The sequence below is a fragment of the Oncorhynchus masou genome, chromosome 27, assembly GCF_036934945.1.
Source record: "Oncorhynchus masou masou isolate Uvic2021 chromosome 27, UVic_Omas_1.1, whole genome shotgun sequence".
In the NCBI taxonomy this organism is placed as follows: Eukaryota; Metazoa; Chordata; class Actinopteri; order Salmoniformes; family Salmonidae; genus Oncorhynchus; species Oncorhynchus masou.
The window spans coordinates 62,089,325-62,103,077 of record NC_088238.1 but is presented as its reverse complement, the minus strand read 5'-3'; positions in this window follow the sequence as shown (position 1 = coordinate 62,103,077).

Below are 13,753 nucleotides of genomic sequence, written 5' to 3'. Positions count from 1 at the left end.
CCCCCACCACTAAAGAATATCCCCCCAACACTAAAGAATACCACCCCCCCCCAACACTAAAGAATATCCCCCCAACACTAAAGAATATCCCCCCAACACTAAAGAATATCCCCCCAACACTAAAGATTATCCCCCCCAACACTAAAGAATATCCCCCCCCAACACTAAAGAATATCCCCCCCCAACACTAAAGAACATCCCCCCAACACTAAAGAATATCCCCCCCAACACTAAAGATTATCCCCCCCCCAACACTAAAAGAATATCCCCCCCCAACACTAAAGAATATCCCCCCAACACTAAAGAACATCCCCCCCCAACACTAAAGAACATCACCCCCAACACTAAAGAATATCCCCCCAACACTAAAGAATATCCCCCCCAACACTAAAGAATATCCCCCCCCAACACTAAAGAATATCCCCCCCAACACTAAAGAATATCCCCCCAACACTAAAGAATATCCCCCAACACTAAAGAATATCCCCAATAACAACACTAAAAGAATATCCCCAATAACAACACTAAAGAATATCCCCCCAACACTAAAGAATATCCCCAACACTAAAGAATATCCCCACTAACAACACTAAAGAATATCCCCCCCCAACACTAAAGAATATCCCCCCTAACACACACATCTCACTACCAACACTAAAGAATATCCCCCCCAAAACTAAAGAATATCCCCCCAACACTAAAGAATATCCCCCCAACACTAAAGAATATCCCCCCAACACTAAAGAATATCCCCCCAACACTAAAGAATATCCCCCCAACACTAAAGAATATCCCCCCCAACACTAAAGAATATCCCCCCAACACTAAAGTATATCCCCCCAACACTAAAGTATATCCCCCCAACACTAAAGTATATCCCCCCCAACACTAAAGAATATCCCCCCCCAACACTAAAGAACATCACCCCCCAACACTAAAGAATATCCCCCCAACACTAAAGAATATCCCCCCAACACTAAAGAATATCCCCCCAACACTAAAGAATATCCCCAACACTAAAGAATATCCCCCCAACACTAAAGAATATCCCCAATAACAACACTAAAGAATATCCCCCCCAACACTAAAGAATATCCCCCAACACTAAAGAATATCCCCCAACACTAAAGAATATCCCCACTAACAACACTAAAGAATATCCCCCCCAACACTAAAGAATATCCCCCCAACACTGAAGAATATCCCCACTAACAACACTAAAGAATATCCCCCCAACACTAAAGAATATCCCCCCAACACTAAAGAATATCCCCCCAACACTGAAGAATATCCCCACTAACAACACTAAAGAATATCCCCCAACACTAAAGAATATCCCCCCAACACTAAAGAATATCCCCAACACTAAAGAATATCCCCCCAACACTAAAGAATATCCCCCCAACACTAAAGAATATCCCCCCCTAACACTAAAGAATATCCCCCCCCAACACTGAAGAATATCCCCACTAACAACACTAAAGAATATCCCCCCAACACTAAAGAATATCCCCCCCAACACTAAAGAATATCCCCCCCAACACTAAAGAATATCCCCCAACACTAAAGAATATCCCCCAACACTAAAGAATATCCCCCCAACACTAAAGAATATCCCCCCCAACACTAAAGAATATCCCCCCCAACACTAAAGAATATCCCCCCAACACTAAAGAATATCCCCCAACACTAAAGAATATCCCCCCAACACTAAAGAATATCCCCCCAACACTAAAGAATATCCCCCCAACACTGAAGAATATCCCCCCAACACTGAAGAATATCCCCACTAACAACACTAAAGAATATCCCCCCAACACTAAAGAATATCCCCCCAACACTAAAGAATATCCCCCAACACTGAAGAATATCCCCACTAACAACACTAAAGAATATCCCCCCAACACTAAAGAATATCCCCCCAACACTAAAGAATATCCCCCCAACACTAAAGAATATCCCCCCAACACTAAAGAATATCCCCCAACACTAAAGAATATCCCCCCCCAACACTAAAGAATATCCCCCCAACACTAAAGAATATCCCCCACAACACTAAAGAATACCCCCCCAACACTAAATAATATCCCCACTAACAACACTAAAGAATATCCCCCCAACACTAAAGAATATCCCCCCAAACACTAAAGAATATCCCCCCAAACACTAAAGAATATCCCCCCAACACTGAAGAATATCCCCACTAACAACACTAAAGAATATCCCCCCAACACTAAAGAATATCCCCCCAACACTAAAGAATATCCCCCCAACACTGAAGAATATCCCCACTAACAACACTAAAGAATATCCCCCCAACACTAAAGAATATCCCCCCAACACTAAAGAATATCCCCCCAACACTAAAGAATATCCCCCCAACACTAAAGAATATCCCCCCCAACACTAAAGAATATCCCCCCCCAACACTAAAGAATATCCCCCCAACACTAAAGAATATCCCCCCAACACTAAAGAATATCCCCCACAACACTAAAGAATATCCCCCCCCAACACTAAAGAATATCCCCCAACACTAAAGAATATCCCCCCCAACACTAAAGAATATCCCCCCCAACAACACTAAAGAATATCCCCCCAACACTAAAGAATATCCCCCCAACACTAAAGAATATCCCCCCACAACACTAAAGAATATCCCCCCCAACACTAAAGAATATCCCCCCCCAACACTAAAGAATATCCCCCCCCAACACTAAAGAATATCCCCCCAACACTAAATAATATCCCCACTAACAACACTAAAGAATATCCCCCCAACACTAAAGAATATCCCCCCCCAACACTAAAGAATATCCCCCCCCAACACTAAATAATATCCCCACTAACAACACTAAAGAATATCCCCCCCAACACTAAAGAATATCCCCCCCCCAACACTAAAGAATATCCCCCAACACTAAAGAATATCCCCCCAACACTAAAGAATATCCCCCCCCAACACTAAAGAATATCCCCCCCCCAACACTAAAGAATATCCCCCCAACACTAAAGAATATCCCCCACAACACTAAAGAATATCCCCCCAACACTAAAGAATATCCCCCCAACACTAAAGAATATCCCCACTAACAACACTAAAGAATATCCCGTAACACTAAAGAATATCCCCCAACACTGAAGAATATCCCCACTAACAACACTAAAGAATATCCCCCCAACACTAAAGAATATCCCCCCAACACTAAAGAATATCCCCCAACACTGAAGAATATCCCCACTAACAACACTAAAGAATATCCCCCCAACACTAAAGAATATCCCCCCAACACTAAAGAATATCCCCCCAACACTAAAGAATATCCCCCCAACACTGAAGAATATCCCCACTAACAACACTAAAGAATATCCCCCCAACACTAAAGAATATCCCCCAACACTGAAGAATATCCCCCCAACACTGAAGAATATCCCCCCCAACACTAAAGAATATCCCCCCAACACTGAAGAATATCCCCCCAACACTAAAGAATATCCCCAATAACAACACTAAAGAATATCCCCCCAACACTAAAGAATATCCCCCCAACACTAAAGAATATCCCCCCCTAACACTAAAGAATATCCCCCAACACTAAAGAATATCCCCCCAACACTAAAGAATATCCCCCCAACACTAAAGAATATCCCCCCCCACCACTAAAGAATATCCCCCCAACACTAAAGAATACCCCCCCAACACTAAAGAATATCCCCCCCAACACTAAAGAATATCCCCCCCCCCAACACTAAAGAATATCCCCCCAACACTAAAGATTATCCCCCCCCCCAACACTAAAGAATATCCCCCCCAACACTAAAGAATATCCCCCCAACACTAAAGAACATCCCCCCCCAACACTAAAGAACATCACCCCCAACACTAAAGAACATCACCCCCAACACTAAAGAATATCACCCCCAACACTAAAGAATATCCCCCCAACACTAAAGAATATCCCCCCAACACTAAAGAATATCCCCCCCCAACACTAAAGAATATCCCCACTAACACACACATCTCACTACCAACACTAAAGAATATCCCCCCAACACTAAAGAATATCCCCCCCAACACTAAAGAATATCCCCCCAACACTAAAGAATATCCCCCCAACACTAAAGAATACCCCCCCAACACTAAAGAATATCCCCCCAACACTAAAGTATATCCCCCCAACACTAAAGTATATCCCCCCAACACTAAAGAATATCCCCCCCCAACACTAAAAGAACATCACCCCCCAACACTAAAGAATATCCCCCCCAACACTAAAGAATATCCCCCAACACTAAAGAATATCCCCAATAACACTAAAGAATATCCCCAATAACAACACTAAAGAATATCCCCCCAACACTAAAGAATATCCCCCCAACACTAAAGAATATCCCCCCCCAACACTAAAGAATATCCCCACTAACAACACTAAAGAATATCCCGCCCAACACTAAAGAATATCCCCCCAACACTGAAGAATATCCCCACTAACAACACTAAAGAATATCCCCCCAACACTAAAGAATATCCCCCCAACACTAAAGAATATCCCCCCAACACTGAAGAATATCCCCACTAACAACACTAAAGAATATCCCCCCAACACTAAAGAATATCCCCCCCAACACTAAAGAATATCCCCCCAACACTAAAGAATATCCCCCCCAACACTAAAGAATATCCCCCCCAACACTAAAGAATATCCCCACTAACACTAAAGAATATCCCCCCAACACTGAAGAATATCCCCACTAACAACACTAAAGAATATCCCCCCCAACACTAAAGAATATCCCCCCAACACTAAAGAATATCCCCCCCAACACTAAAGAATATCCCCCACAACACTAAAGAATATCCCCCCAACACTAAAGAATATCCCCCCAACACTAAAGAATATCCCCCCAACACTAAAGAATATCCCCCCACAACACTAAAGAATATCCCCCCCCCAACACTAAAGAATATCCCCCCCCAACACTAAAGAATATCCCCCCCCAACACTAAAGAATATCCCCCCCCAACACTAAATAATATCCCCACTAACAACACTAAAGAATATCCCCCCAACACTAAAGAATATCCCCCCCCAACACTAAAGAATATCCCCCCCAACACTAAAGAATATCCCCCCAACACTAAAGAATATCCCCCCAACACTAAAGAATATCCCCCCCAACACTAAAGAATATCCCCCCAACACTAAAGAATATCCCCCACAACACTAAAGAATATCCCCCCAACACTAAAGAATATCCCCCCAACACTAAAGAATATCCCCACTAACAACACTAAAGAATATCCCGCCCAACACTAAAGAATATCCCCACTAATAACACTAAAGAATATCCCGCCCAACACTAAAGAATATCCCCCCAACACTGAAGAATATCCCCACTAACAACACTAAAGAATATCCCCCCAACACTAAAGAATATCCCCCCCAACACTAAAGAATATCCCCCCCCAACACTGAAGAATATCCCCACTAACAACACTAAAGAATATCCCCCCAACACTAAAGAATATCCCCCCCCAACACTAAAGAATATCCCCCCCCAACACTAAAGAATATCCCCCCCAACACTGAAGAATATCCCCACTAACAACACTAAAGAATATCCCCCCAACACTAAAGAATATCCCCCCCAACACTGAAGAATATCCCCCCAACACTAAAGAATATCCCCCCAACACTAAAGAATATCCCCCCCCAACACTGAAGAATATCCCCCCAACACTAAAGAATATCCCCCCCCCCCACCACTAAAGAATATCCCCCCCAACACTAAAGAATACCCCCCAACACTAAAGAATATCCCCCCCCAACACTAAAGATTATCCCCCCCCCCCAACACTAAAGAATATCCCCCCAACACTAAAGAATATCCCCCCAACACTAAAGAACATCCCCCCAACACTAAAGAATATCCCCCCAACACTAAAGATTACCCCCCCCCAACACTAAAGAATATCCCCCCAACACTAAAGAATATCCCCCCCCAACACTAAAGAACATCACCCCCAACACTAAAGAATATCCCCCCAACACTAAAGAATATCCCCCCAACACTAAAGAATATCCCCAATAACAACACTAAAGAATATCCCCAATAACAACACTAAAGAATATCCCCCCAACACTAAAGAATATCCCCCCAACACTAAAGAATATCCCCACTAACAACACTAAAGAATATCCCCCCCCAACACTAAAGAATATCCCCACTAACACACACATCTCACTACCAACACTAAAGAATATCCCCCCAACACTAAAGAATATCCCCCCCCAACACTAAAGAATATCCCCCCCCAACACTAAAGAATATCCCCCCAACACTAAAGAATACCCCCCCAACACTAAAGAATATCCCCCCAACACTAAAGTATATCCCCCCAACACTAAAGTATATCCCCCCAACACTAAAGTATATCCCCCAACACTAAAGAATATCCCCCCAACACTAAAGAACATCACCCCCCAACACTAAAGAATATCCCCCAACACTAAAGAATATCCCCCCAACACTAAAGAATATCCCCCCCCCAACACTAAAGAATATCCCCCCAACACTAAAGAATATCCCCCCAACACTAAAGAATATCCCCAATAACACTAAAGAATATCCCCAATAACAACACTAAAGAATATCCCCCCCAACACTAAAGAATATCCCCCCCAACACTAAAGAATATCCCCCCAACACTAAAGAATATCCCCACTAACAACACTAAAGAATATCCCCCCAACACTAAAGAATATCCCCACTAACAACACTAAAGAATATCCCGCCCAACACTAAAGAATATCCCCCCCAACACTGAAGAATATCCCCACTAACAACACTAAAGAATATCCCCCCAACACTAAAGAATATCCCCCCCCCCAACACTAAAGAATATCCCCCCCAACACTGAAGAATATCCCCACTAACAACACTAAAGAATATCCCACCCAACACTAAAGAATATCCCCCATCACTAAAGAATATCCCCCCAACACTAAAGAATATCCCCCCAACACTAAAGAATATCCCCACTAACACTAAAGAATATCCCCCCAACACTGAAGAATATCCCCACTAACAACACTAAAGAATATCCCCCCAACACTAAAGAATATCCCCCCAACACTAAAGAATATCCCCCCAACACTAAAGAATATCCCCCAACACTAAAGAATATCCCCCCAACACTAAAGAATATCCCCCCCCAACACTAAAGAATATCCCCCCAACACTAAAGAATATCCCCCCCAACACTAAAGAATATCCCCACTAACAACACTAAAGAATATCCCGCCCAACACTGAAGAATATCCCCACTAACAACACTAAAGAATATCCCCCCCAACACTAAAGAATATCCCCCCAACACTAAAGAATATCCCCCCAACACTGAAGAATATCCCCACTAACAACACTAAAGAATATCCCCCCCAACACTAAAGAATATCCCCCCAACACTAAAGAATATCCCCCCAACACTAAAGAATATCCCCCCAACACTAAAGAATATCCCCCCAACACTAAAGAATATCCCCCCAACACTAAAGAATATCCCCCCAACACTAAAGAATATCCCCCCAACACTAAAGAATATCCCCCCCAACACTAAAGAATATCCCCCCCAACACTAAAGAATATCCCCCCCCCCAACACTAAAGAATATCCCCCCCCACAACACTAAAGAATACCCCCCCCCAACACTAAATAATATCCCCACTAACAACACTAAAGAATATCCCCCCCAACACTAAAGAATATCCCCCCAAACACTAAAGAATATCCCCCCCAAACACTAAAGAATATCCCCCCCAACACTGAAGAATATCCCCACTAACAACACTAAAGAATATCCCCCCAACACTAAAGAATATCCCCCCAACACTAAAGAATATCCCCCCAACACTAAAGAATATCCCCCAACACTGAAGAATATCCCCACTAACAACACTAAAGAATATCCCCCCAACACTAAAGAATATCCCCCCCAACACTAAAGAATATCCCCCCCCAACACTAAAGAATATCCCCCCCCAACACTAAAGAATATCCCCCCCCCAACACTAAAGAATATCCCCCCAACACTAAAGAATATCCCCCCAACACTAAAGAATATCCCCCCCAACACTAAAGAATATCCCCCCACAACACTAAAGAATATCCCCCCCCAACACTAAAGAATATCCCCCCCCAACACTAAAGAATATCCCCCCCCCAACACTAAAGAATATCCCCCCCCAACACTAAATAATATCCCCACTAACAACACTAAAGAATATCCCCCCAACACTAAAGAATATCCCCCCCCCCAACACTAAAGAATATCCCCCCAACACTAAAGAATATCCCCCCAACACTAAAGAATATCCCCCCCAACACTAAAGAATATCCCCCCCCAACACTAAAGAATATCCCCCAACACTAAAGAATATCCCCACAACACTAAAGAATATCCCCCCAACACTAAAGAATATCCCCCCAACACTAAAGAATATCCCCACTAACAACACTAAAGAATATCCCGCCCAACACTAAAGAATATCCCCACTAACAACACTAAAGAATATCCCGCCCAACACTAAAGAATATCCCCCCCCAACACTAAAGAATATCCCCCAACACTAAAGAATATCCCCCACAACACTAAAGAATATCCCCCCAACACTAAAGAATATCCCCCCAACACTAAAGAATATCCCCCCAACACTGAAGAATATCCCCACTAACAACACTAAAGAATATCCCCCCAACACTAAAGAATATCCCCCCCCAACACTAAAGAATATCCCCACTAACAACACTAAAGAATATCCCCCCCAACACTAAAGAATATCCCCACCAACACTAAATAATATCCCCACTAACACTAAAGAATATCCCCCCCAACACTAAAGAATATCCCCCCAACACTAAAGAATATCCCCCCAACACTAAATAATATCCCCACTAACAACACTAAAGAATATCCCCCCCAACACTAAAGAATATCCCCCCAACACTAAAGAATATCCCCCCCAACACTAAATAATATCCCCACTAACAACACTAAAGAATATCCCCCCCCAACACTAAAGAATATCCCCCCCCAACACTAAAGAATATCCCCCCAACACTAAAGAATATCCCCCCAACACTAAAGAATATCCCCCCCCCCAACACTAAAGAATATCCCCCCCCAACACTAAAGAATATCCCCCCAACACTAAAGAATATCCCCCCACAACACTAAAGAATATCCCCCCAACACTAAAGAATATCCCCCCAACACTAAAGAATATCCCCACTAACAACACTAAAGAATATCCCGCCCAACACTAAAGAATATCCCCCCAACACTGAAGAATATCCCCACTAACAACACTAAAGAATATCCCCCCAACACTAAAGAATATCCCCCCAACACTAAAGAATATCCCCCCAACACTGAAGAATATCCCCACTAACAACACTAAAGAATATCCCCCCAACACTAAAGAATATCCCCCCAACACTAAAGAATATCCCCCCAACACTAAAGAATATCCCCCCCAACACTGAAGAATATCCCCACTAACAACACTAAAGAATATCCCCCCAACACTAAAGAATATCCCCCCAACACTGAAGAATATCCCCCCAACACTGAAGAATATCCCCCCAACACTAAAGAATATCCCCCCAACACTGAAGAATATCCCCCAACACTAAAGAATATCCCCAATAACAACACTAAAGAATATCCCCCCAACACTAAAGAATATCCCCCCAACACTAAAGAATATCCCCCCAACACTAAAGAATATCCCCCAACACTAAAGAATATCCCCCCAACACTAAAGAATATCCCCCCAACACTAAAGAATATCCCCCCCCCACCACTAAAGAATATCCCCCCAACACTAAAGAATACCCCCCCCCAACACTAAAGAATATCCCCCCAACACTAAAGAATATCCCCCCCAACACTAAAGAATATCCCCCCAACACTAAAGATTATCCCCCCAACACTAAAGAATATCCCCCCCCAACACTAAAGAATATCCCCCCAACACTAAAGAACATCCCCCCCCCCAACACTAAAGAACATCACCCCCAACACTAAAGAACATCACCCCCAACACTAAAGAATATCACCCCCAACACTAAAGAATATCCCCCCAACACTAAAGAATATCCCCCCAACACTAAAGAATATCCCCCCCAACACTAAAGAATATCCCCACTAACACACACATCTCACTACCAACACTAAAGAATATCCCCCCAACACTAAAGAATATCCCCCCCAACACTAAAGAATATCCCCCCAACACTAAAGAATATCCCCCCCCAACACTAAAGAATACCCCCCCCAACACTAAAGAATATCCCCCCAACACTAAAGTATATCCCCCCCCCAACACTAAAGTATATCCCCCCCAACACTAAAGAATATCCCCCCAACACTAAAGAACATCACCCCCCAACACTAAAGAATATCCCCCCAACACTAAAGAATATCCCCCCCCAACACTAAAGAATATCCCCAATAACACTAAAGAATATCCCCAATAACAACACTAAAGAATATCCCCCCCCCAACACTAAAGAATATCCCCCCAACACTAAAGAATATCCCCCCAACACTAAAGAATATCCCCACTAACAACACTAAAGAATATCCCGCCCAACACTAAAGAATATCCCCCCAACACTGAAGAATATCCCCACTAACAACACTAAAGAATATCCCCCCCCCAACACTAAAGAATATCCCCCCCAACACTAAAGAATATCCCCCCAACACTGAAGAATATCCCCACTAACAACACTAAAGAATATCCCCCCCAACACTAAAGAATATCCCCCCAACACTAAAGAATATCCCCCCAACACTAAAGAATATCCCCCCCAACACTAAAGAATATCCCCCCAACACTAAAGAATATCCCCACTAACACTAAAGAATATCCCCCCAACACTGAAGAATATCCCCACTAACAACACTAAAGAATATCCCCCCCAACACTAAAGAATATCCCCCCCAACACTAAAGAATATCCCCCCCAACACTAAAGAATATCCCCCACAACACTAAAGAATATCCCCCCCCAACACTAAAGAATATCCCCCCCAACACTAAAGAATATCCCCCCCCAACACTAAAGAATATCCCCCCACAACACTAAAGAATATCCCCCCCCAACACTAAAGAATATCCCCCCCCAACACTAAAGAATATCCCCCCCCAACACTAAAGAATATCCCCCCCAACACTAAATAATATCCCCACTAACAACACTAAAGAATATCCCCCCAACACTAAAGAATATCCCCCCCCAACACTAAAGAATATCCCCCCAACACTAAAGAATATCCCCCCAACACTAAAGAATATCCCCCCCCCAACACTAAAGAATATCCCCCCCCAACACTAAAGAATATCCCCCCAACACTAAAGAATATCCCCCCACAACACTAAAGAATATCCCCCCAACACTAAAGAATATCCCCCCCAACACTAAAGAATATCCCCACTAACAACACTAAAGAATATCCCGCCCAACACTAAAGAATATCCCCACTAATAACACTAAAGAATATCCCGCCCAACACTAAAGAATATCCCCCCAACACTGAAGAATATCCCCACTAACAACACTAAAGAATATCCCCCCAACACTAAAGAATATCCCCCCCCCAACACTAAAGAATATCCCCCCAACACTGAAGAATATCCCCACTAACAACACTAAAGAATATCCCCCCAACACTAAAGAATATCCCCCCCAACACTAAAGAATATCCCCCCAACACTAAAGAATATCCCCCCCCAACACTGAAGAATATCCCCACTAACAACACTAAAGAATATCCCCCCAACACTAAAGAATATCCCCCCCAACACTGAAGAATATCCCCCCAACACTAAAGAATATCCCCCCAACACTAAAGAATATCCCCCCAACACTGAAGAATATCCCCCCCCACACTAAAGAATATCCCCCCCACCACTAAAGAATATCCCCCCAACACTAAAGAATACCCCCCCAACACTAAAGAATATCCCCCCAACACTAAAGATTATCCCCCCAACACTAAAGAATATCCCCCCCCAACACTAAAGAATATCCCCCCCCAACACTAAAGAACATCCCCCCCAACACTAAAGAATATCCCCCCAACACTAAAGATTACCCCCCCCAACACTAAAGAATATCCCCCCAACACTAAAGAATATCCCCCCAACACTAAAGAACATCACCCCCAACACTAAAGAATATCCCCCCAACACTAAAGAATATCCCCCCAACACTAAAGAATATCCCCAATAACAACACTAAAGAATATCCCCAATAACAACACTAAAGAATATCCCCCCAACACTAAAGAATATCCCCCCAACACTAAAGAATATCCCCACTAACAACACTAAAGAATATCCCCCCAACACTAAAGAATATCCCCACTAACACACACATCTCACTACCAACACTAAAGAATATCCCCCCAACACTAAAGAATATCCCCCCCCAACACTAAAGAATATCCCCCCAACACTAAAGAATATCCCCCCAACACTAAAGAATACCCCCCCAACACTAAAGAATATCCCCCCAACACTAAAGTATATCCCCCCAACACTAAAGTATATCCCCCCAACACTAAAGTATATCCCCCCAACACTAAAGAATATCCCCCCAACACTAAAGAACATCACCCCCCAACACTAAAGAATATCCCCCCCAACACTAAAGAATATCCCCCCCAACAACACTAAAGAATATCCCCCCCAACACTAAAGAATATCCCCCCAACACTAAAGAATATCCCCCCAACACTAAAGAATATCCCCAATAACACTAAAGAATATCCCCAATAACAACACTAAAGAATATCCCCCCAACACTAAAGAATATCCCCCCCAACACTAAAGAATATCCCCCCCAACACTAAAGAATATCCCCACTAACAACACTAAAGAATATCCCCCCAACACTAAAGAATATCCCCACTAACAACACTAAAGAATATCCCCCAACACTAAAGAATATCCCCCCAACACTGAAGAATATCCCCACTAACAACACTAAAGAATATCCCCCCAACACTAAAGAATATCCCCCCAACACTAAAGAATATCCCCCCAACACTGAAGAATATCCCCACTAACAACACTAAAGAATATCCCACCCAACACTAAAGAATATCCCCCCATCACTAAAGAATATCCCCCCAACACTAAAGAATATCCCCCCAACACTAAAGAATATCCCCACTAACACTAAAGAATATCCCCCCAACACTGAAGAATATCCCCACTAACAACACTAAAGAATATCCCCCCAACACTAAAGAATATCCCCCCAACACTAAAGAATATCCCCCCAACACTAAAGAATATCCCCCCAACACTAAAGAATATCCCCCCAACACTAAAGAATATCCCCCCAACACTAAAGAATATCCCCCCAACACTAAAGAATATCCCCCCAACACTAAAGAATATCCCCCCCCAACACTAAAGAATATCCCCACTAACAACACTAAAGAATATCCCCCCAACACTGAAGAATATCCCCACTAACAACACTAAAGAATATCCCCCCAACACTAAAGAATATCCCCCCCAACACTAAAGAATATCCCCCCAACACTGAAGAATATCCCCACTAACAACACTAAAGAATATCCCCCCAACACTAAAGAATATCCCCCCCAACACTAAAGAATATCCCCCCAACACTAAAGAATATCCCCCCAACACTAAAGAATATCCCCCCCC